Source organism: Sciurus vulgaris (assembly GCF_902686455.1).
Source record: "Sciurus vulgaris genome assembly, chromosome: 13".
Classification (NCBI taxonomy): Eukaryota; Metazoa; Chordata; class Mammalia; order Rodentia; family Sciuridae; genus Sciurus; species Sciurus vulgaris.
In genome coordinates, this window is record NC_136474.1 from 48,078,983 (window position 1) to 48,104,861 (window position 25,879).

The 25,879-nt window shown below is 36.4% G+C and overlaps 1 protein-coding gene and 1 pseudogene across 12 annotated transcripts in view; one reads left to right on the plus strand and one right to left on the minus strand.

The window, feature by feature from the left end:
• The first annotated feature begins 266 nt into the window (after positions 1-266).
• The window catches only part of GREB1L (GREB1 like retinoic acid receptor coactivator), a 255,134-nt gene continuing 229,521 nt past the window's right edge, over positions 267-25,879 (plus strand). For 4 of the 11 annotated variants that reach the window (XM_079108278.1, XM_079108272.1, XM_079108284.1 and 1 more), the window contains exon 1: positions 268-488. The gene's annotated coding sequence lies outside the window, so the exon portion shown is untranslated. The other 7 variants (XM_079108273.1, XM_079108283.1, XM_079108276.1 and 4 more) reach the window with 5 other exon arrangements.
• Positions 2,660-25,879, minus strand: part of LOC306642533 (large ribosomal subunit protein uL23-like) — a 48,449-nt pseudogene continuing 25,229 nt past the window's right edge. Inside the window, exon 2 of the transcript XR_013766867.1 lies at positions 2,660-2,792. The product of XR_013766867.1 is annotated as a large ribosomal subunit protein uL23-like (transcript). The remainder of the gene's footprint in view (positions 2,793-25,879) is intronic.

Here is a 25,879-nt window from a genome sequence, read left to right on the forward strand (position 1 = left end):
CCACACACATCTGTGCGCGGACTTTGGAAATGGAGGCGTGAGGACAGTGCACCGAGGGCTCCACAGTGTGGGTGGGAACGAGTTTGGAGGGGGTGCGTAAGGAACTGTGTGCCCACTACACTCGAGGGGGGCTAGGGGGCCTTAAAGGTCACTCGCAGGCGTCGAGGCTGCGGCAGGGCTAGAGGCGGGGCTCCGGGAGGGAAAGCGGGGGTCCTAGCGGTGTAGGTTCTGGGCGAGCGGGAGGGGCAGCACCTGAGGAATCCGCCTCCGGCCACGGCGGCCGCCGCCTCGCTCCGCCCCGGGGAACTGAGCGCGCGGCCAGCGAGCCTGCCAGAGAGACGCCAGCCGCCGGCGGCGCTAGCACCTCGGAGGAGGGTAGCTGAAGCGAGTGGAGCGCAGCGCTGGATCCGGACTGGGGGTGGGGAAACCAGCCCGGTCGAGGCGAGGGCCACCCCCGGTCCTCTGCCTTCGCGCCCTGCCAGGGCCAGGTGAGCGGCTTGGGGGGACTCCCGGACGTGGGTGCTGGGAGGCTAGAGGTGAGATGGCGCGAGGCCGGCGCGAGCGCACGCCTCCTCCCCGTCAGGAGCTGCGCTTTGGCGGGCCGGACACCCTGCCTGCGCCGCGGAGCGCTGCGATTGACTTTTTCCAGAGGAACAGGAAAGTGAAGCGGGGTGTAAGCGCGGGTGCATTTCTGTGGGTAGGGTAGGCGCCGGTGCCAGCCCGAAGCCCGCACCCGTTCTCTGCCCGCCGCCTTGCGTCAGCCCACTGAAGGGACTCAGCCTGTGCGGTCGGCGCTCAGAGGCCAAAGGCCTGTCACTCCGGGCTCTACTGGCTGCCTTTGTGGCGGGAGCCGGACCGACAGAGCGTGGGATGAGGGAGGCTGCGGCGCGCGGCAGAGCTCCGGGAGCAAAGAAGTGGAGGCTGAGAGCGGGTGCGCCCCGGTTCCCGGAGCCCAGGAGGGCAGTGAGGGGGTCCCTGGAGCGGGTGGACGACAGGTAGGGAGACGCGGAGGTAACCCGGGAGAGGATGGATAGAGCTCGGCTTGGGAAAGTTGAGAGCGTCTAGGGGCGGCCAGGCATTCGCTCTGTGTCCATGGATTTCTTTCCTCCACGCCAAATGTCACTTCGTCACGAGCGCGCGCGCATGTCTTCCGGCCGTCAATTCCATTTTTTCTGCGAGTGACTGAGGACCACTCTTATTCTGAATGAGACACAAAGGGTTGTGTTGACAGCTGACCCTGACACAGGTAGACAGCGAGGTGAGGTGTTCCCTGGCCAGGCGAGGGTGATAATGGGTGGTTAAAGTAAATCTATCACCGCAATCCCTCTCCTGAGCTCCCTTATAGGAAAATCATTTGTACAGATTCAGGGCCGTGCGGTTTCTCAAACCGAGCTCCAGGAACGTCCCAGAACACGATGCTGCCTCTAACTGAGGCGGCCGGATCCTGGAGGAACTCCTAAGTCAGGCTTCTTTCTTTGGCCAACGTGACTGCTACAAGGTCCTTATCCACTCTACTCTGTCCCTCCGTCCCAGGCTAAGACGATAGAAATCACATTTTAATTTCTACTCTTTGCACCATGAGTGCCCCCCTTGAGATGAGAAACCTATTCACCCTTCTAAAGCCTAGCTATTTAAATACAGGCAAGAGTTTTTCCTTTTCAAAAGGCTTTTCAACTAAACGCCCCCCTTAAAAAACCTCATATTCCTCTGTTTATGTATTTATACTTTAAATCCTGGAATTCTGCCCTGAGTTTTACGATGGTGTTGGTTCTTTTTCCCTTGTGAAAATTTCTGTGAGATTTTGCAAAGTGTAATACCAAAATCTTATTTAAAAGAGAAAAATTAAAGTAGTTGTGTCATTGAAAGTGGTAATAACATTACATGCAGTTGTGCATTGAGAAAGAAAAATTTAATGAATGAATGTGGAAAACTAATAAGAATAGGGTAAATTTTTTAGCCAACAGTGAAGAATATACAGTGCAAACTAAGCTAGCTCTCTCTCACCAATTCCCCCCACACAGCTTTCCATTCCCCCCAAACCCCACTTCTCCTCCCAGAGGCAAACTGTTGTAAATTTCTTGTAGGTATATTTCCCATAAACTTCTACTAAAATGGAGATAACATTATGGAAATCAAGAATGAAAGGAACTGAACATAAGACTGGACTCTGTTAATGGTGATGACTATTAATTTGATATCCACACATGATGACATTAGAATCTTTTATTTGGCCTAGACTGATACTACCTTGAAGATCAGAGTGTGAAAAATCTTAGAACAAGTGTTCAGTGGAAAGCAGAACTATTAAACTATTATCCCTCACTTCCAGTTTCTTTATTCTGTTTTTTATGACCTTTGTTGAATTTTTCCTCCCTCTTGGAACTCTTTATGAAGTAGAGAATGATAATTATAGTTTACGCTGGCCACTGCAGTGTATACCTGAAAACACTGAAAGAACATGTGTACTCCCATGGACATGTTTGAAAAGTCAGGAGAAATATGGAGGCCAAGTTTAAGACTTTGGTCACATTTCTTAGTTCCAGGTCTGGATTTGCCTTGCATTAGCCAAAGGAAATAACTTTCTTGGAAATTCTTTTGTTTTCCCCTCATTTAAATAAAGGAATTAAGCTATGTGGTTTTTAAGGGCCCTTATTTAAAAAAAAAAATTATTCTTAGTTGTAGATGGACACAATACCTTTGTTTTATTTATTTATTTTTATGTGGTACTGAGGATCAAACCAGTGCCTCACACATGCTAGGCAAGTGCTCTACCACTGAGCTACAACTCCAGCCTCTTAGAAGTCCTTCTAACTCCAAAATTCTCTGATTAACATAGTCCTGTTGGAGTCCTAAGACTGGCTAAGGAAAATCCAGTTGGACTGTGGGTAGATAATAAAGAGGTTAGAGATGTTTGAATTACATTTCTGTTTTAATGAGTTTGATATCATTGGAGAACAGCTACTTGACTTTCCCACAAAATGTCTGTTTATGTTGCTGATAGAGGCCAACCCCTGTGCTGAAAGAGCCTCTGCATGTCATCTTGTATAGCTAAGAGTGAATTCTCTTCACAGTTTATGGTGCCATTTATAGGGAGATTACTCTTACCAAACTCTTCTTTTTGGAAATAAATTTCCAAAATAATCTCTTCTTTTTGGAAATAAATTTCATTTTACCTACTTCAAAGACACCTGACATAAATTAATTAGTAATTCTTAAAAATATTTAGAGTATGAATATCCCTCACAGCTAAGATATTTAGTTAACTTTGTAAGCACTTAGAGATCATGTTCTTAGTAGGAATCTTTCCTAATCTTTAAAACATCTACAACCTCTGGGCTGATGATTCTGGTTGGGTGCAGGAGTCAAGGAGTGATTACAAAGTTGTGAAAGTAAAAAGAATTTGCTAATTTTGGTTACTGTGGAGGATCTTAATTAAGGGATTTCAAAAGTACACTGTAAGTGGTGATTGTATGCAAAAGTCATTGATGTTAAGATGGAGATCTCATACTTAAAGAAAAGTTTCAGAACCAGTGATTTAAAAATATTATGTAATTACTTGGACTAGGTCTGTAACAAATAAGTTATAGTGAAGTTTAAAAAAATTGTTTGGGATGCTTAAAATATGAATTAGAAGAACAAATTTGTAAGAGTGCTTGATTTGCTGACAAAACTGATAAAAACAAAAGGAAATTGAGTACCAGTAGTGAAATTCTTCTAAAATGGCAATAATTTTAATTTTTTCAGCTCCCTTCCCAATCCGGAACTTCCCAATCCGGAAATATGAGTGTATATTTTCATAGATGTCATATTGCAGACACATTTTTATTCTGATTTTTTCATAAAAATTTTCAGTAATTTACTGCTTTATAATTATTTTATAATAGTTTATATATTGGACGGTCCCAAATTTCTTAACCCTTTCTACTTTGGGATTTTCCAGTATTTTTAAAAAATATAATGACCATCTCATGAATGTAATCTTTTTTTAAATGTTCCTAGGATTGTTTCCTTGGAAAGGCAGGATAGTGTTGTCGTAAATGAGTATGCTCTAAAATTAGAAATTTTGAGTTCAAACCTAGTTGTATCATCTATTGGCAATATTGGGCAAGTAATTTATTTTCTCAGAACTTTAGCTTCCTAATCTGTAATATGCATATAGTAATAGCTCTCTACAAAATTGTTAAGATAAAAAGCAATAACACATGAAAACACATCAAATGTTACCACTTATTTTTGTTAGAAAGTTTCCAGATTTTCTGGAAATTATTTTCTACAGGGGTTATCCAAGAGTATATTAAATCATTAACAACTCTATATGCACTTATGTTATTTTGAAATAGTTAATTATTCTTATTAACTTGATCAGTGTTAAATTCTAGTCCTTTGTCTTGGTTTGCATTTCTTTGGTTTTGTGCAGAGTGAGGAATAGTTTTTTCAGCAGTGTTGCTGACAGTTTTCTAAATGTAGTTGTGGAGGCTTCATTGCTTTCAAGCTAGACTATAAGATAGACATACAGGAGACATCAGTTTCCATGCTAATTAAGAGTAAACTAAAATTTTCAATAGGCTTTCAAAAATTAATTGTAGGATTTTAAAAAATATTTTTTGTCTATTTAATGTTTATTTGCTATTGTTTTAAGTCCGATTTAAGTGAAAATACGATCCTCTCTTCTTTTCCTTGAAGGGCCGATTTACAAATAGTTTTGTGATCACAATTTGGTGAACTTTTTATTAGGAATGCTGCTCAAAACTTGAGGAAAAAAGGCGGAGAGAAAAATTATGATCTCTAATCAGGTTATCTCTTGGCTACAAATGGATCATGAAGTTATGCCCTCTGACTTGAGTTTTATATAGTCAAGGTAATTTAGACTACACAAAAGCATGCCCTTGTAAGTTCTGGAGTTCCAGCAACCCTGATATTTCTGGCAAACACACACCCATCGTGGATAACAGCAGCTCTTTGTGCTGTTGAGCTCCAGGAGGGCTCTCTATTGTGTACTCTTCTTCCCTCCCATTCTTGACTGACTGGTGATAGCCACTCCTCCAAGTCCAGATGTGAAATCCCATAGCAACTCCTTTTCTCTTCTACCCAACACCATATTTACCTCGACCTTCTTCAGTGTATTTGCTTTTGTCCTGTCTATGATACAGAAAACTGGCTCTCTTTTCAAGGTTGTGGTTTCAGATTTTATTTTTCCTTATGCTCAATGAGTATCAACAGTCCCAACGTGGAGACTAGCTATGATTAGCATAGATTAACACAGAACCAGCACTTGATAAATGTTTGTTGCAGTGAACCATATCTTGTATTGTCTTCTCTGTTCCTGATGGTTCTATTTTTATGGTACCAATCTGTAGGAGCAAACTTTAGTTGTGTCCTGTGTTGCTGTGTTGGCCTTTATTTTACCAAGGTTAGGAGTTAGGAAACTTGCTTGCTCTGATTCTTCTAACTTCTTGTGTGCTTAGAGGATTTTCTTTGACTCTCATGTCATACTTTTCTTCTGTAAAATGGGATTAGGGATTAGTGCTCTAATTATCCATCTTTTGCAGAGAACATTTTTGTGTGTGTGAAGATAAAATGAAATAATAAATGTAGACTTGTTTTAGAAAAATGAAATAATAAATATAGATTTGTTTTAGAAAAATGAAATAATGTAGACTTGTTTTAGAAAAGAGTGTGGACAAAATTGTAGTGTTGTCAAAATTACATATTGTCACTACCCTTCTAGGAGTGTCCATATCTTTGAGGAAACCTTGACTCAATGTGAAGTTGCACTTGGACCATGGGGTTAGATGGAAATTCTTAGGGTCCACCCGGGCCAACACTGTTCTAGTGAGAAAGAAACTTCAACAACCACTGACATATTCTTCTGCAAGTTAAATATTAGTTGTGAAATAATCCAGAACTGTTATAAAAATCACATTTGCATACTAGACATGGACTGAAAATTAGCTATTATTATATGCCACTATTTGTCTTTTAATGTATTAGAATTTAATTCAGGTAGGAATTGTAAACACAGATGTCTGGAGGGGCCAAACAGTAATCTTGAGTGATGAAACGGACACCTGTAAAGTAAAGGAGGTGATGATTTCTGGTTGACAAGAAAGTCTAAAGGTATCAGAATGTGTAAGTCTCCTCTTGCCTTTCGGGAGTGCGGGCACTATTGCCAGACCACTTAATTTTTTAAATGAAGCTGGAAAGTCACACTTTTATGTGAACATAAATGGTGGCAATGAATTTTAAAGAAAACCTACAGTCCCAGCAAAACAGATTTGGAAGCCAGGTAATTTCTGACCTCTGAATTAAATAATTTAAGTAAGTGTGATGACAAAAGAAATAAACCCATTAAAAATTATTAGTAGTTAAAAGAAGTGCATATTAAAACCACACTTAGGACTGGGGATATGTAGCTCAGTGGGGGAGCACTTGCCTAGCATGTGTGAGGACCTGGGTTCAATCCCTAGCACTGAAGAAAGAAAGGAAGGAAGAAAGAGTAAAAATAAAAATAAAAATAAAAATAAAACCACACAGACATTTTTCAACTTTCAGATTATAAAGATTTAATAGATAAAATTTAGTGTTGACGATTGGATAAAGAGGTTATTGTCATAAGAAGTAGTTATTGTCATATACTAACAGTGAAGGCAAATAATTACAATTTTTCTTGAGAGCAATTTGGCATTGCATATCAAGACCTCCTGTCTAATGTGGTGCTCTTAGTCACAAGTAGACATTTAAATGTTAATTAATAACATCATCTACAATTACAGATTCAGTTTCTCAGTTGCCTTGGATTTCAAGTGCTCAGTAGCTGCATTCAGCTAGTGGCTGCTGTGTTGAACAGTGTAGATATAGAATGTTCTCATCATTGGAGAGAGTTCTATTAGAAAGTGCTGGTTTAAACTCTGACTCAGAAATTTCCCTTCTAGGAATTTGTTGGAAAGAAATAGACAAATGCATAAAGGCCTGTCACAAAAATATCCCCTGAAACATTACTTATGAGAGTAAAAAAATTAAAAGCAATTCAAACTCCATTTTGAAAACCAGGCCATAAATATCTATGAAAACAATGTTAAGTATGTTAAGTGAAAATATCCCTGTTGTAGAATCTTTTTTGCAGGGAGGGGATAGAAGCTTAGGTATAAGAGGTTAAGGAAACAATTTTTCTCTTCTGAAAAATGCATGAGTATGACAGAATTTTTCCTTCTCATCCTACATACCTCTCTTCTCGAGTAGTATAACAGATTGACTTTAAAAATGAACAGAGGTACTTGACAACTCTCTAAATTTCATAAGTATTCACTGAATTTTTATTAGGAATTCATAGGCTCAGGCCCCAACCCCATTTCCCGTGTCAGACTCTCTGGCAGGGCCCAGGAATCTGTGTATTAACAAAGTGCTTACTAGTTGTATCTGCCTCCTATCACTGAGTTGCTCAAGCTGCATTTGTTTTACCCTAGACCAAGTTAGATCCTGAACTCTGTCCAGGTCCTATTCTAGGTGCTAGGTATGCTGCAGTGAAGAAAAGTGACAAATACCCTTCCTCGTGGGAGTCAAACAATAAGCAAAAGAAAATGAGTACAGTTGGCCGCCTTTTAGATAGCGGACCGCTAGAGGAAAAGAAAGCAGAAAGAGGAATTAGGAAGTGAGATGGAAGTTGTGGTTCTCTACCAAGTGTCTTTGAGGTTTTTTTTTTTTTTTTTTTTTTGCGGTACTGGGGATCGAACTCAGGGTTATATATATATATATATATATCACAGTTAAACAACCATTACTTCACTGAAGGACATTTATTTAAATTAAGCAAGGAACTAAAGTTATATAGTAAGAGATAGACAAATCTCATTAGACAATTTAAAAATATCTTTGTAAAGCAAAAATCATGATAAATATCATAGACAAATGACAAATTTTGGGGAAAACATCTCTATATGTGCAGATAAAAGATTACCATCTGTGGTATATAAGGAACTATTACAAAATGGTAATAAAAATATTTTATAAACAGAACTTTAGCTGAGCATGGTGGTGCACACCTGTAATCTCAGTGGCTCAGGAGGCTGAGCCAGGAGGATCAGGAGTTCAAAGTCAGCTTCAGCAAAGTGAGGCTTTTTTTTAAAAAATAAATTAAATTTATTTTATTTTGTTTTTATTTTTGTAATGCTGGGTATTTTTAACACAGGGCCTTGTTCATGTTAGGCAAGCACTCTACCACTGAGTATATTTTTAAATCAATTGCATGACCTTTTGTATTCAAGAGGGTTTCTTCCATTTCAAAATGGAGTGCCGTTGCATTTTACAACCATAGGTAATCCACCGGAGAGAAAACAATGCAACAGGGGTTTTGTGACTTGCTTCAGGTCACCTGTCTAGTTCTGCATGCTTTCTAATTTGCCATGTTTTTTTCTCAATGTCTTCTCATACATTTAATTGCAGCTAACATAGAGAAATCACATTAAGGATTGTTTCCTTTTTCAAAAAATATTGAACTCTTGGGGGAAATTAATACGATCAGATTTTAAGTGGAATTTTTAAGTAGAATAATATCATATGGGAACACTATAAAAAGTCAGAAAATAAACATGACTTACAGTCCTACCACCCTAACAAAATGGACCGTTACTTCAATTTTAAGAGTTTATCCGTATGTGTTAAAGATTTTTATATACTAGAACCATAACATTTTTCTAATGTTTCCAAATCTTTTGGTAATTTTGACTTTCAGGCTTTTCAATGGTCTGCTTGAATCAACTCTTTCTTTTTTTTTTTTTTTTTCAATTTATTTTTCATGCATGTTATTTTTAAGTCTTGAACATTGTTTTGTATCGGTTTCCATACCTGATCAAAAACCTTCAGTGACTGTCACTACCTTAGCCTTTCCCAAAGGATGTTGCCCTAAACATTAGGACCCTAGCCTAATGCTGTCAGCTATATGCAACAAAACCAAAAACTAAGGATATTTGCCAGTCAATTTTTTATGTCACCAAAATGTCTAGGCAAGAGGGAGAGAGCAGTTTTGGGTTAATTCAGATGCTTGATGATGCCAAGGATTCAGGTTCTTTTGGTCACATTGCCACCCTCAGCTGTTGGCATTTGTCTTCAGCTTGTCTCTTCATTTTCCTAGAATGTTAAAAGCACACTTAAGACTCATAACCTCACGTAGCTTTGACTCTTCATGCTAAAAAGTTTAACTACAGATACAGATGTCCCAAATGTCCTCGGTCAGAATTTACCACATACTCATCATAACCCATTCACCAAGAAGGAAAATGGAATTACCATGACTTCTGTAGAATATTTAAGATTTTTCTTAGATGGGGAAGGATCCATTATCTGAGGTAAGTATGCACACACTCTGGGGTTGTTAATATGGAAGAAGATCAGAAAATGGAATAATTAGGCAGACAGCCAGTGTGTGCCATAAAACTGAATTTTCTCAGTTCCTTTCAAGACTCTTCATAATTTGACCCCATGATAATCTAATATGAAACCTCTATTCTACATAAGCCAATCAATTGTCTTTTGTATCTATACATCCTGCTCCTGTGCATTCCTACCTATTGCCTAATTCAGGTTGTTTCTCTTTCATAGAAAATCCTTTCTGTTTTAGTTGAAAGATGTGCATCTTTCAACTAAAATTTAATTTAATTTAAAATTCAATTTTTCATACATACTAGTCTCATTTCAAAATCCTGCTGGCTACTGTTTTAGAGAGGCAAAAATACAGAATATTTCCATCAGCACAGAAAGTTCTGATGAACAGCACTGCTTTAGAGATTTTTGCAAACCATGCCTATTATTTAGCACAGCGTGTGCCAAACTATAGATCATCTGTATGGGAATCAACTGGAGATGCTGTTTAAATGCAGATTCTGAGCCCTGGGAATAGGACCCAGACCACTTTCATGTCAATAAAGATGAAGGACCTTGGGCTGGGGTAGAGCACTTGCCTAGCATGTGTGAAGCCTGGACTCTATTCTGAGCATCATATATACATAAATAAAATAATGGTCCATCAACAACTAAGAAAAGATTTTTAAAAATATGAAGGACCTTGCTTTGAGGTCTAGTTTAGTTTCTTTCTTTTATGGAAATTTATTGAGGAGTTTCTATTATTTTTCTTGTGCTCTAAACTTCTAGAGCATTCAGAGTTTATATATTTCAGAATTTCAGCATATAGAATTACAGTGTTTCAAAAAGTATTCTTTGCTCAATATTAGAGTATAAGCCCCTTAAGAAGAGGTACTATGGCATAATATTTTCCAAAATGTCCTATACAAAAATATCTAATGCAATATTGGTTACAAAGTATTGACCAATTAATGATATTCTATAGAATTGACAATCTAGAGTCTATTATATTTAGTTGCTAATTCTTTGAAAAATAATAGATCTGCAGTATTGAAAAAGATGGATGATAACGAAAGTACTTCTCAATATTTTCCTCAATTTCATTTATTGGAAGTAAGCCTGACGATCATAGTTATATTTCTGAGTATCATATGAAGATGTACCCTATATAGTTAAGATTTGCAGCATTTAAGAAAAGAGTGACTGTTTTTAAAGTGCTCTGAGTTCTTGATTCTTTTGTGGAACATAAACTAGTCAAACCTCCAGAGCTACAGTTGCAAATGCACTCCCCAGGTGAATTGGGTTCATCTCCCAATTAACTACATAGTCCCAGGTAGCTGTTCTGTGCTCTACTTTGATGATTTGTTAATGGCCTCAGAATGCCGGAGCAAGGTCTTGACACATTGGGGATTAGCTCAGTCTACTTGTTCACAAGTTGGAAAACAGTGAATGATCCTGTAGAATAGTAATAGGGTAGTTATGAGCTGCAGAATCTCACTTAGGATTAATTTGAGAAATTTTTGTGCATAATTTCAAAGTTTGTATCATTCTATGGGCTGATGTAAAAACAAACAAGTACATTCTCTGGTAGGCTCATATATTAAATTCTTACTTTTCTGGAAAAATTAGACCATGTAAAAACCCCTATTTTTCTCCTTTTTCATGTGAATGGAACAATCAAATACTAGGTGTGATATTTTTACAGTATTCTTGGTCAGAAGTTGTAGTAAATAGACCATCTGCATAATCCACTGAAGCTCTGTTGGAGTCTGTAAATGAAGTATCTGTCTTATGGTATTTCAGATATTCTAAATGTTTGAGGTTTTATGCCATTGTAAAGACCCCCGAGCCAGTGGTATGCCTTATCTCAATGTTTACCTCCAGAGCAAGATCTGTGATGAAACAGTATAATACATGGCATACTTGCATATCTGAAACTTCAGAGAGAGCGAGAGAGAGAGAGAACAGAGAAATACATATATATATATACACACACACGTGTCTGTCAGTATATGAGTATATTGCCCAAAACAGTCATTAATTATAAAAAAGTCATAAAGGTCTTTATGATCCATATAATTATTCCTACCTATTCATCTCCTATTTAATAATTTAATTCATAGCAAGTATTAATCATTTAATTCCATAATTTAATTAATACAAATTATTTTATTCTACCATACACATTGTGCAAACATCATTTCTAATCTTTACAACAGCCCTGTGATACAGGCATCATTCTGACTTTTACAGCTGAGAAAACAAAGGCTTTGAAGGGGGTCAAGAATATTTCACATGAGCCTTTGGATAGTATAAAGTCAGAATTCAAACCTAAGGCTGGTTGATTTCAAAGTTATTATTCTTTCCTCTGTGTCTTACTCTTAGGTACATGTAACTGTAGTAGATTGTAAGATCTAGAAGTCAGGAATTGTGTCTTAAAATGTTTTACCTTACCCAGAAAAGTAACTTGTTACAAATGTTGCTGCTCTTACTGAAGATGGCCATAGGTAGGTGCTAAAAATATACATTAACTCTTTCATATCCTTAGGGAATGATTCAATGCCACATTTTGGGGAAACGGACTGTACAAGGCTGTATCTTGGTTGGTAAAGAATGGTGCCAATGAGGGTCAAGTCTTTGTTTTCTTACCAAGTTTGAATGAAAGCTCCAAGACTAGATGTTTTGTCCCTTTTACTCATTGCTTCACCTATAGAACCTAGGACAAGTGCCTAGTTGTCCCTTGATAAACATGTATTAATGCATGAATGAATGAATGACATCTGTGGGGAGCTGTTAGATTTACTCCAGGACTGTATATTCCCTCTTTGACCTGAGTCAGACTTTTTTCAGGTCTAAGCCACTGACTAACTGGTGGGAAGAGGGGAAGAAAAAACAAAAAAAAACAACAAAAAACAAGCTTTTTCCTTTACTAGAAGAATCAAGGCAAGGTCCATGCTTTTTGGAAGCTGTCAGCAGCATTATCTTTTGAATAAACAATGGGAACAGAAAAAATAAATCCAAAACAACTTTATGGCCAAGGTGAAGGGAAATACATTTAATTTCTCTCTTCTTTTTATATTTTACAAAATGGTAATGTCTTTGCAATCCTTCATGCATGTTTAATTTATCTTCAAATTTACTTACTTATAAATTTACTTATTATTTAGGTAATATGGGCTTTGAATTTTCTAATAAATATCCTCGTTAATAACAATAGTAGGGGCTGGGGAGATAGCTCAGCTGGTAGAGTGCTTGCCTCCCAAGCACACAAGGCCCTGAGTTTGATCCCCAGTACCACAAAAAAAAAAAAAAAAGAAAAGAATAATAGTAATAATAATAATAATAATAATAATAATGGAAAATCCATGTGGTAGTATATGACTATAATCCTAGCTACTTTGAAGGCTGATGATAGAAAGACAGTAGAATGAATTGGGTGAAACTTTCCTATGTTCTGTATGAATACAAAGCCAGAATAACTCCACATCCTGTACAAGAATGGGAAGTTACACTCCATGTATGTTTGATAGGTCGAAATACACTGTACTGTCATGTACATCTAAAAAGAACAGATTGAAAAATAAAAGAAGGCTGATAATAGAGGATCATAAGTTTGAGGCCATCTGGACAAATTTTTGAGACCCTGTCTCAAAATTTAAAAAATAAAAATAAAAAGGGCTGTGACTGTAACTTAGTATGGGCGGTGACACAGGCTGTGGTAGAGTGCTTGTCTAGCCTGTGGTAGGTCCTGGTTTCAATTCCCAGTATCACTTAAAAAAAAAAAAAAAAAAAAGAATGAAGCCATTTATTTCCCGGATAAAACTGCATGGTGTAATAGAGCATGGTAATTGATAGTCTGAAAAAAGTGTTTTGAAAAATGTGAAAAAATTCTTGTACTCTTAAATGTTACAGTTTGCATTGCTTATTCTGTTTTAAAGTGATAAAACTTCCAAAATCAAAACAGTGTGAGCTTATTTTAGGTACTGTTACACCAGAGATTACCAGACATCTGTTACGATGTTTGTCTTTGGGAAACTAAAGTTCATGTATTGCAAATAGACACCATCATCCTAATTTAGATTAAGGTATGTGTCTAACCAGTACTGATTTTTTAAGGCTTTGAAGTTGTAATTGGTAACTGTAATTATAGTATCAAACCATCTCTCAGTTTTCATTTGGAGAAAAAGTAATTATTTTCTCAAATGCATTTGTCACTTCCTTAAAAAATAATTTTTCTCTTCATGATTTTCCTATTGAGCAAGAGGCTCATATCTAGTGGGGATAATAGAATTCGCCACTGGGCAGGAAATTAACAATGAAAGTAAGTTAATAAGTCTTTATTAGGCACCTATAATTGGAATAGATGCTGTGGAGAAAGGAAAATAAAGAGCTGTCCCTGCCCCTGGGGAAAGCTACAATCTAGTTAATAGACAGTAATATGGCTTGTGGTTTTGTAGACCCAGATCTAATTTTATTCAAACCACGTTCCTCAAACCATTACTGATGTAGTAAAAGATGTATATAGCATAATGTATAAGGGTGTTATTTGTTTTCTTCCCCAATACCAAAATGATAAAAGAATTTATTTGGATTGATATCTACTTAAGTTTTAACGTCCATTTCATTTTTTTTAAATGAAAGTTTATTTTAAATGTTTTCATGAGGCATGGAATATGAAATTTGAAACAGTATTGGTGATGTTGAGGAAATTATGGTATGAGCTTTAAGTTGGTTAGTGATGCTTCATGGATATTGAAGTATCTATAAATACAAATGAAACTGTGGCATGCATTTTTGGGGGGAGATATGAATTTAAATACTATTCAATTCATATCCTTTTTTGTGTGTCTTACAGAGAGAAACTAATTTTAGTAAATATTTTTCTTTTGAGCTACTAAATTTATGTAGTAAATTTAAGGCAGATGAAATTATCATTTAGAAAGGAAACGAATGAAAGCTCATTTTTACCTTCAGATCATATTGAAAGCACATTACAATTATATGAGAATATTTAATATATTGCTATTCTGCTGATACATGTAAATTATGAGAAATAATAAATATTTAAAGCATAGATCTTAAAATATTTCTTTATAAATATAATTCACTCTTGAGAAATTTAGATTCATGCTGGCCAGGGTGGTGCATACCTTTGGGTAATCCCAGCTACTCCAGAAACTGAGGCAGGAAAATCAAATTTGGGATCAGCCTTGGCAACTTAGGGAGACCCTGTCTCAAAATAAAAAACAAAAAGGAAAGGATTGGGGATGTAGTTCACTGGTAGAGTACGCCTGGGTTCAGTTCCACTACCATTCCCATTTCTCCCTTAATTTAGATTCTTGAAAAATTTTGATCAATGAAAATTAGGTACATTCTAATTTGGCCCTTGAAATGTTTCTATGTACAGTATTTTTAAAGTAATAAGATGGAATCAATGTCATTTTATCATAATATATTATCTTCATACAATTTTTCTTTTAATTGGATGAAATTAATTTTCTACCAGATTTGTGAACCCCCAAAGAAGGAAAGTACAGGTTAAGGAAAGAAAGAAAGAAACTTAAGGAATAATTAGAATTCACTTCACATATAATAGTATTTTAGTTTTAAACTGTTAGTCCTTTAAATTAGGGCCCATTAAAGAAAAGATTTGAGTCTGCTAAACTGTAGCTCATTACATTTATGTAGTCATTTATTGCTGTAGATATCATTTTTATTTATTAAAACAAACTTATGCCTTTGGGAAGTCTGTTTTCGGTTGACTTTTGTTAGTAATTTGACTTAGCTGCTGAAAGGTACTTTCCTCTTAACCCTTCAGTTAAAGCATTGGTATATAAATCCTACTGAAACGATGTATTAAGTTGACTGATTAAAAATAGTTGTGTAGTCACAACTTTTCTTTCTCCTAGGAATTAGAGATTTAAATCTCTGAAAACATTAATGTGTGTGGGATGGTTATGATAGTCCAGCTGCCTTTGTGTGTGTTTCATTTAAATGTAAATTTATCTTACAGACTCTAAAGATGAGCTCAGAAGGTAGAGAATTTTAATGTGAATAGTCATTTTCTTTGTTTTTCATGAATACTGAAATCCCTGTTTTACATTAAAGAAAAGAGAAAAAAAACTTATTAAACAGCCAACACTCAACTGCTTTTTTTTTTTAAGGTTTTTAATGGATTATCAATTTTCTCTCATTAGCAGTTTTTCTAAGATTACATAACTCCATAAGAAGAAAACTAATTTATATGCTATTAAAGCATATATGGCAAGAATTAAACAATGTCCAGTGTGATGCTAAGTATTATTTTACAGTGCCATGTAAAAGCAAACAGTGTTTCAGCCAGAAGTGAGCTTGTATTACAAATATGATGTTAAAAAATGACTATTGAAGGTGGCAGAAGTCCACTGACATTTGTATGATATATATCTATATACTGTGTATATTGTTAGACTGATGTATGGTTTAATCACTGATTAAAATGTCTAATACTATAATTATAAATCAACTTCTAGGAGCAATTTTTGAGAACAGGTTTTCAAGGAAGTTTCCATTTATCACTGGTTTCTTTAAGACAGAAGATCCAGATTCTATGCTCCATATATTTGCTTTATTTTGTACACACTGCTGGGGTCAAATAAGCTACTATGACTGTTCTCCCAAGGAAGGTTACCTTCTGTTGTCTTTAGCAAACTTTTCTACTTCCCTACAATAAAACAGGTCATTTTTTAGAGTTTGCTGTTGATTGCATGTTTTGAGCTCATTTCTGTCTGTAGTCATTGTGTTACCAGCCTGTGATTATCTTGTGCTAAAAAAAAACAAACAAATAGACCAAAACCTCTTTGATCTACCCTAACCTTTCTATATGTAAATTTTGGAAAAGTGACACTGTATCATGCCAATAAAATGTACTCCTGCATTGACATTTCCAGAGTAATTATAAAAAGGATTATAAAGTTTACTGAAGGGATTGATATTTGTTGGTTGATAAAATTTACTTAAGCCACCTAGATGTAAATATTTCCCAAGCAACCCCTATGGAGTCAAGGGTTCCCTTTAAAGAAAAACACCTTTGTTTATTCTAAATATCTGTTTTTCACAGGAGAAGTAAAGGAGTTTTTTTCCAAACATTTTTGAGAAGTCTTGAATTTTTATTTATGCCACTCTTTAATATACAAGTTTCCATCAAACACTTGCAGATTTAAGACATAACTGCACATTTTGCTCTAAGTAATAGTTGTCATTTAGAATTTAAAACAGTTTTACAGTAACCAGTTGGGGTGTGAAATGTGTATTTATAGTAGTATTCTAATTTACAGATTCTAGGATATGAGGTCAGACACATTGGTTGATAATCAAAATAAGGGATTCTTTTTGGGGGAGGGAGGGGAAATACCAGGGACTGAACTCAGGGGCACTGGACCACTGAGCCACATCCCCAGCCCTAAAAATAAGGGATTCCTTTTCTTCTGTTTTCTTTGTAATTCTAGTGAGGTAAGAGGAGTTATATTCTTTGAGAACAGGAATAGTAGTACCCTTCTTAGAAGTAACTCTCCCTGCAAACAAATCTCTCTCTCTCTCTCTCTTTTTTTTTTTTTTTTTTTTTTTTTGTTCCTTCCCCAATTCTCTCCCCATCCTCTAAGCTCCTGAAATTTGGAGAAAGTACACTCTAAAAACTAGTCTTTCTCTATGTGAATGCCAGACCTTGTAGAGGATTTGTGTGGTGGAGTCTCTCATCTCAGGTAGTGTATGTGAATACTTTGTAAAAATACTACACCATGGTTACTTTTACTTTCCAAAACAGTTACTTTCATTGTTAGACAAAGAACACTAATAATGAAACTCACTTCATTATTTGAGTCAAAGCCTTATAAGTCTAAGACACATATTTTGTAACAAAAATTTTGTTTCTTAATATCATTTGGAAATGAATATTCATATATATTAGTTATTTTTGTTGGTAACTTGTCATTGAGAGTTGTAAAAGTGTTTTCTAGGTTACAAATGGTGAGCCCCTTTGGAAGGTGATGGCCCAGTGATATCAGCTTGCAGAAAATGATAAGATAAGTCAACTTTCTCTGGGTTTATTTCTATTTTGTGTCATGATTTGAGAAAATCATAGATGAGAACAAATTAGCATGAGTATTTTTAATCATTCCATCTGGTAAAACTTCATGCCTTGCTTAAGAAACAGTGTAGGTTTTTAGAGGTATTTTCCTTTCAATAACTGCTACATAGCAATTTCATCATTTAATTTTTACAAGGACATTCTGCAACACAGGTGGTGTTGAAATGGGTGGCCTAGGTAATTGTAAAAGGTTTATACCTCACACTCAGGGTTGTTACCTGGTAACTAAAAATGCTATCTGAGTCTATTTTTGGAGTGCCAGGGTGAGTGGGGGATGGGGAGAAAGAAACTTGAATCAGTGACCATCTGGCTCAGATTTGGCTGATTTCCTGTGCACTGCCCTTTGTTTCAACCAGACAATGGATTGTTCCTTTTCCAGATAAGAACTCCGTTGATGACTTTGTGCTGAATCAGCAGGTTTGGTTTACAATTGTAAGCATAAACTCATATTGAAGAGTTTTCGATTGTTCTGAGGTCACTTTCCTTGTCTTTGTTAGTTATGAAGATATTTTTAAGGTTCTTTTTTTATGATAGAGTGGGTGGTTTTACAGACACATCAAATAAAGTAACTGGAAATGTAGCTTTCTAGTTTGGTATTACAGTTCTTAAATATTGAAATTTCCCTATCTTTAGTTTCCAAAATTAGTACATCCCTGATTGTGATTTTTTTTATGAGTTTACATAGAATTCCCTTTGTCTGAACTCGAATTTTTCTTGTGAAACTTTAATGATTTAAATTTAATGTTGTGCTAAACCTAAGGAAGACTTTTATGATGTAGTTACATACATAGTAAGTTTTCTGTGACATCTGTTGACATATATCTGCAAATTACATTTCAGGAAGTTAGAGCTATTTTTCTTACTTTAAAAGCTGCCTAATTATCATAATACTGTTAAAAAAAATATTGACTAGAAGTAGGGAATTTTGGTGGCTTAGCATTCCAACTAAGACAACCATTAATTTTTATAGGTTATCTCAGAAGCAATAGAGATCAGAGTATGGTTAAATACCACTTTTCAGAAAACAAGAGCAAACTTCAATGCTACCATCTTGCTATGTGTCCAAAAAAATACATTTTTACTTCTCAAGTGATAGGAGAATTGTTGGCAGATTTTAAGCCAAACTCTGGCTTTACTCCATCTCCTTGTTGCTGAATTGCCGCTTATCACTCCAGTACAGAATTTTCTGCAGACAACTTTTTCTAAAACCACTTATAACTAAAATCAAACATGTGATCAGAAGTGGCTGCTTTGCAATCTAATCTCAAATTCTTTTGTGTAGATAAAGGTATGTTCTTTAAGTAGAATCAAGGGGCCTGATCATAAGAAAAAAGCTTAATCGTTAGTTCCTCAGGGATCTAATTATGTAGCAGATGGGACCACATGGTACAGTTCAGTGTCATTTGGTATAATTACTTTTAGGTTCACATCCAGCAAAAGCAAATGACAACAAATGACACAGAATCTTAGTTTGCATCCATTTGGGACACTGTCCATTCATATGTTGTAGTTTCCCTCGTTTGGATTTTTTTAGTAGACTGCTCTATTTGATACTAATCAGGCCTCAGAATTGCTTGTTTGGCTTAAATGCATGGGTGGTTTGGATGCATGTATGTTATGAATGTAAACTGGAGTCGAATATTTAGATTTAGAGAACTAGTTAGTTAAATAGTCGAATAAGGCACAATTAGAAGCCACAACAACATGAAGACAAGTTCTACTTTATTTTCCTCCTTGCTTCAATCAGAGACTAGTTCAGGGAACTAGTTCGAGGTGGAGGGGAAGGTTTTTATCCTTTTCTCTCCCCCTCCCCCTCCTGTTCACCCTTCACCCCCCAACCTCTGACTCTCCTTCAAATCTCACTGAGGAATTATAGTCTCTACAGAGGCTTGGTTGCAGATGCCTGGAAAGTTTACACTGCAGAGAGTTGTTTTGTTTGGCATAGCTAATCAGGAGCCAGGCTGGAATTGCTCATAGCTGTCATTCAGGTTTTGTTTCAAAGTCCAAGGACCTGCTGGGAAAAACAAAAAGCTAATGAAAGCTGACTGTATTCAGGCTTCAAATCTGTGGAATCTGAAATGATGTCCTGACAGTGTATTCTTATTCTTCCACATTCTTGCTGTTACTAAGGTAACAGATTTTTAGAGGCTTTTCATCTTCATTGTCAAGTATTTGCTACACTTTTTGTTGTTTTTCAGATTAGAGCAATTCAGATTATCTCCTTTTGAGATGAAGGAAAAAGAGAAAATAATGGAAATAAAATGTCTGAATCAATTACTGTGAATGCTAATAAGATCTATTTTTTAATGCCTTAAAATCCTTAGATTCATAACAAATATTAAAACTTAGAGCAAGATCGATTTCCTTCTGTTTGGGAGTACTGTGTACATGAAATTTCCATTCTGTAATGTGTAATAGGAAGTGTTCATATAATCACTAAAGAATACATCTTAAGAGAAAAAAGTATGTGGTAAAATAGCCTGTCTTTGCATTTTTTTCTTCTTGACTGAAAAACCAAATTATTTGAAAAGTGATGTGCTTGAATTCTTATCTATAAATGGTAAAATCAAACAGTATGATCAAATGGATTATAATAAACATTTACTGAAAAAAACTTGTCTTTTTAATATTTGTTTTCAGAGGATGTTCTTCTGCCTTTGTAGATTAGATTAGCACTCATCTATATGAAAACGCTGTTGTTTTTTAAATCTATTTGGGGCACATATTATCTGTGGTTTGACAAATAATAAAGAAAAGATAATTTTGGCAGACAAGGTGTTCTTTGGGTTGGCTTTAGATTTGAGAATCCCCAGGGATGTGCTTCAATAGTGTTATAACCTTTACAAATCTTCTTGTCAAGAGTTGACTCATTGGAAGATAACACCATTTTTTCCACAGATTTATCAAACATCTTCATCAAGTACTCTTTCCCCTGTGGCAATGACTAGAAACTAGAATATTGAAATAACCTAGTTTTAGTACTGATCAGATCACTTCACTAATTTCATCCCAACACAATAAAAGCCTGCATTCATAGAGATAAGATCTAGCTTAATTTTCTTTTGAGAAATAAATAAGTGAGCAGCTGGCTGAATGAGAAAGAACCCATAAGGGTCTGGAAGAGAAGTGGCCAAAATGTATCAGAAGGCCCTCATTTTAATTTCTGTATCTTTGTTCATGCTAGATTCCCAGCCTGGAATTTTATCTTCTCTCCTCTCTACCTAGATAAATCTTATGCTTCTCAAGGTCCAGCTCAGGGCCTTCTTCATTCACTAAATCCTCTCTTCATCTTGTTCTGGTGTCCGGATAGTAAGAGAAGCTGTATCCTCAGCTGATCACAGTATCTAAAGAATTGTGTTCAGATACAGTTTTGATTTTTTTTTTTTTTTTTTTTTTTTTTGTGGGGGTGCAGAGAATGGTTAGGACAGGAGAGACATGAGGGAAAATAACAGAAAGGGAAAGGATCATTTGAAATGGGCAATTTTAATTCAGAAAAGATTTCAAAAGAGACAGGACAGCTGTCTTCAGGGCTGATGTGTGCTGTTGGAATTAGATTTACTCTAATTACCTTTAAAGCAGTGGTTTTCAAATTATGCTCTGCAGAGCTGCAGGGATTTTATGATGTTCCTGAGAAGAGAGGACTGATGGACAAGCTGAGTTCCCCATTGCAGCAGCCAATAGAAGAGTTCCTTTTTTAACTGCTTTCTGTTTTGGGTTTTTGCCTAATTTTCTTTTCTTTTCTTTTCTTTTTTTTTTTTAAGTACTGGGGCTTGAACTCAGGTGCACTTGACCACTGAACCACATCCCCAGCCCTATTTTGTATTTTATTTAGAGACAGGGTCTCACTGAGCTGCCTAGTGCCTCACTAAATTGCTGAGGCTGCCTTTGAACTCGGGATCCTCTTGCCTCTGCCTCTGAGCTGCTGGGATTACAGGCCCAGATGCCTAATATTTCTCTTTAAAAAAAAATTTTTTTTTTAGTTGTTGATAGACCTTTATTTTATTTGTTTATTTATATGCAGTGCTGAGAATTGAACCCAGTGCCTCACACAGGCTAGGCAAGCGCTCTGCCACTGAGCCATGACCCCAGCCCCCTAATATTTCTTTTAAATACATATTGCACTGCTTTAAAAAAAATAAAGTTTTAACGATCACTGCTATATAGAATAATAGGCGAGAGTTTTGTTTCAAATCAGGATAAAATGTTTTAGCAATAAGAGACTTCGAAAAAATCAAATGAACCGCTTTGTGAGATGACTTCTACATTCAGTCAGAAGGTTAGTGACCTCGACAATGATATTGGGAGATTTCTGCTTGGGGAGAAGGTTTGATTGGGTCATCCTGTCTAAAAGAGTTCTAAAATTGTGGAGTTGATTTCTTCTCTTACTGTCAGTATCAGATAATTTGGCACCTAACAGTTCTCCATTGGGTTCTGGGGTAAACTATTATTCCCATGAAATCATGAGCTTCTAGAAAGAAGGAATACTGTTTTTGCTGTTTTCGGATTCTTCAGATCCTAATGTAGATGTGGGGGCCCAGGAAAGACCTGTTGGTACATGAAATGACTACAAGAAACACTTGCTTGGCTGCCTTATGACCCCATCCAACATAAAGGATGATAAGGGAAGGTATTTGCAGGAATTTTTTCTGCTATTGCCTTCTGCCCTTCAGGAATAGTAGAAATGACAAAGGAGATTTAAGATAAGCACACATACTCTGCTTTTTTTTGTCCAGGAGGCCAGGATACTAATGTGTCTGAAAAAGTGGACATGGCTCCCTGAACCTACTAGATAAAAAACTGAGTGTGGAATTCTTGACTTTCCATACAGATTGAGAAACTGAGGCACGACAGAAGGAGAAAGTGAGATTTCCTGCATTCCAAGTGCAGATATGGGAATACTTTATGAAAGGATTTCAGGCTACCTGGGCTTCAGGACTTTTTGCCTTATGATTCAGTTGGTTCTGATTTTACTGAGAACTAGAACTAAAGGTATGAATTACAGGAAAGTTTTGCAGATGCAAGATTGGAATCTAGTAATTGTGGTAGAATCGATAGGAGCTGACAGGTGCTTGATAAACACAGTGTAATCTGAAGCAGCCCTTTACTCCTAGGAGGCCTTTCATATTGCCTCCCTTTGTACTGGGTAGAAAAGAGTCAAGTGTTCCCCCAGCTCCTGATATATTGCCTTATGCCTAGCAGACACTAAAACAGAGCTTATGAAATTGAGCTGAATTTTATTAATGGAACTCTCAGAGCCAATTAGACTATGTTGTACACTGTAGCTGGTGATCATAGTCATCATTTCATGAAGCCCACATGCTTCTACAAACTCACATGAGATTAGGGACAAGTTTCATGAAGTCAGTATCTTACAGTCCAAATGGGGATATAGGTCATATCTGAAAACACAAAAAAGCTTGTAAAAATCTCTGTACAAGTTGTCTAGTGTTGATAAATGACAAGAGGAATGCCTAGAGCCAGGAAGCATTGTCATGACCCCAGGAAAAAGGAATGCTTTTCATTAGGTGAGTAGTTTATAAATTCTAGGTGTGTGCACTGTAATACCTGAGTATCTTTTGGGGTGATGATGTCATAATAAGACAAAAAGCTAGATTGGGAACTACTCTCAAAACTGTTCTAATGCCTGTGTTTATTTTACACATGATAGAGAAGGTGGCAGCCCAGAGATATTTCAAATGCCAGGATTAGTGCATAGATCATTGATTCCTAATATAAATACCTATTCATAATGGTGAGGGAGGATATCTTTATTCATTCTGTTATTTTTCATAATATTTAGAAATGATCTTTCTTTTCAAAGCAATTTTGTAATTGGGGAATTCTGTATAATTCTGAATTCTGCATAATGTATTAAGGATATATTAATATATATATATATAAGTTAATAGAAGGATATACTAATATATATGTAAGTTAATATATCCTGTATCTTAGGACTTTATGTAATAAGAGGACATGATAAGGGACTGTGCTTGTGGTTCAGTGGTAGAGTGCTTACTTAGCATGTCTGAGGTACTGGTGGTCCATCCTCAGCACCACATAAAAATAAATATATAAAATGAAGGTATTGTGTCCATCTACAACTAATAAAAAGGGCACGATGAGTATAAAGAACATCATAAATCTGTTCATGTAGCACATAACACTATAATGCTTTAGGCAGCAAGTGTCTTATGTCAGAAGCAATAAAAATAGAATATAAAGCTATGGAGAAAATTTAATTAAGACAATTTGGAAATTGTCTACCATATAAAAAGGATTGTTCAAGCATATTAAAGCATATTGGGATACATTTTTAAGTCATTTAAAAGAATACGCTACTTTTGTGTGTGTGTGATGCTAGGGATCAAATGCAGAGCCTCATGCATGCTAGGCAAGCACTCCCCCAAAGTGTTACGCCCCAAGAACGAGCATGTCATATTTAAGGCTGTAGTTAGCCTCAAATGTGTGTGCATATTTATGTAACAATGATTCATTAAATTGTTCATTAATCAATCAGCATCTGTGAATTATACTGGGTGGCTCTAGAGATCAGAAATAGGGTCAGGATAAAAGTTTCACAGAAGAAAACTTAAACATAACAAGAAAGAGCTTAAAACATGTTTTACTTTATTATTAAATATGCCAGAGCCTAATATTTAAAATTAGTTGTTCTTGTACTTTTTGTCTTCCAACCACTGTTACCAAAGATAACTCCAGCTTCTGGTAGATCTTTCCTGAGCATTTTGGGCATGTGCGTGCATATAAGGAAGCATATGAACATACTGCATGATGTTTTGCATTTTCAATTAGCTGTATTTTGGAGAGAGGTGAAAACTTTCCTATTATCTAATGCTCTTCAGCAGTGGAACGGGCTGTCTTGTGATATAGCTGAGAAGTATCACTAGAGAATTCAACAGAGGCTGCAGGACGGGCTGTGAAGAGTGTTGAAGGGATTTGTATCCCAAGTGAAAATGGGCGATAGATTACATTGAAGGTTTTCCTCTCAAATTCTGTGACATATCAAAGTTCCCACTAGGTGCTTAGCATGATGGGAACAAAATAAAAAAGAAATAATGGACAGTTTAGTTGGGAATTTAAGATATATGCTTACATTATAGCATCAGAGTAAATGTGAAAAATTCTGTAAGACAAAATGAGTGATATAAAGATATATCCAAAGAACTGTTGAATGAGCCAGGTAGGTGACCGTACGTGATTTAAACAAAGGGTGATGTCTAAGAAAACTTTGATTAAGAGGTGAGATTGTACCAAACCTTGAAGAATTTAATTCAGTTATTAGGGAAGAGGTAAGGAGAGCAGTTCATCATTATGGAACACTGAAAGTAAGTGAACACAAAGGCAGTGGGTAGAACAGTATTAAAGTGGAGATCATCAGACGTTGATGGGGAGTCAGCTGTTAGGCTGAGACCACGTTATGATGTAGAAGAATTCCAGGGTCCGTGGTTCAATCTACATTTAGGAAGTGACAAGGGCCCCACTGAAGTTTCTAAACAGGAATGGGACAGTGTTGTGTTTTATAGAAAGTGACTCTAAGCAGCTGCATAAATATGGGCTCATGGTAACATGGACCCGAATGTTGTTAGTGTTGGAAGTGAAAGAGAAAGAAAGAGACTCAAAAATAAAAGGAAAAGAGGTAGGGGATTGCTGATTGGATTTTGAAATCAAGAGAGAGGCATACTAGACAGATGACTCCAAGTTTTCAAGTCCATTGCCTGGGAGAAAGATGTTGCCATTAACAGAAGTAGGGGAGACAAGGTGGTGTTCTGGAGAGAGAGGTGATACATTTGATTTTAGATGAAGGTTGAAATGATGGAAAGACACTCAGATAAAAATCTGTGGTTGAAAGGGTGGGAATAATGTTCTCGCACTTAGGACTGGATGGTCACATCCCCAGTGCTGTAAGATTAGAACCATTCAGTGATTGGCATTTGTTTAAATTAGAACTGTGATTGGCATATGTTTAAATTCTTGTACACAATTTCAGCTGTTTAATTCTGAAAAATAGTTTTAGGATGGTGTTCTTGTAAATTACCCTCCAACACAGTATTGTTGTTATTAATAAATATAGTTCTTACATTTATGGAATTTGAAAGGTAGAGTACTCATTTGTATCCTATAACATATTGTACATGCCTCTGATTTAGGAGGCTTTGTTTGTTTTGGAAGGCAAAAATTATTTAATAATGACATTATAATGCCTAATATAGAATGGATGTTTTGTTGAATGTTTAATCTCTGTTATCATTGAGGCCATTATGTATAGGTAAGGGGGACTCTTCCTTTCTTGACAGAATCTTGATGCTGTCTTCCTTCTTGGCCTGGAATCTCTCCTTGTGGTGTATGCATACTTCTTTTTGTCTCAGATCTGTGAGCCTG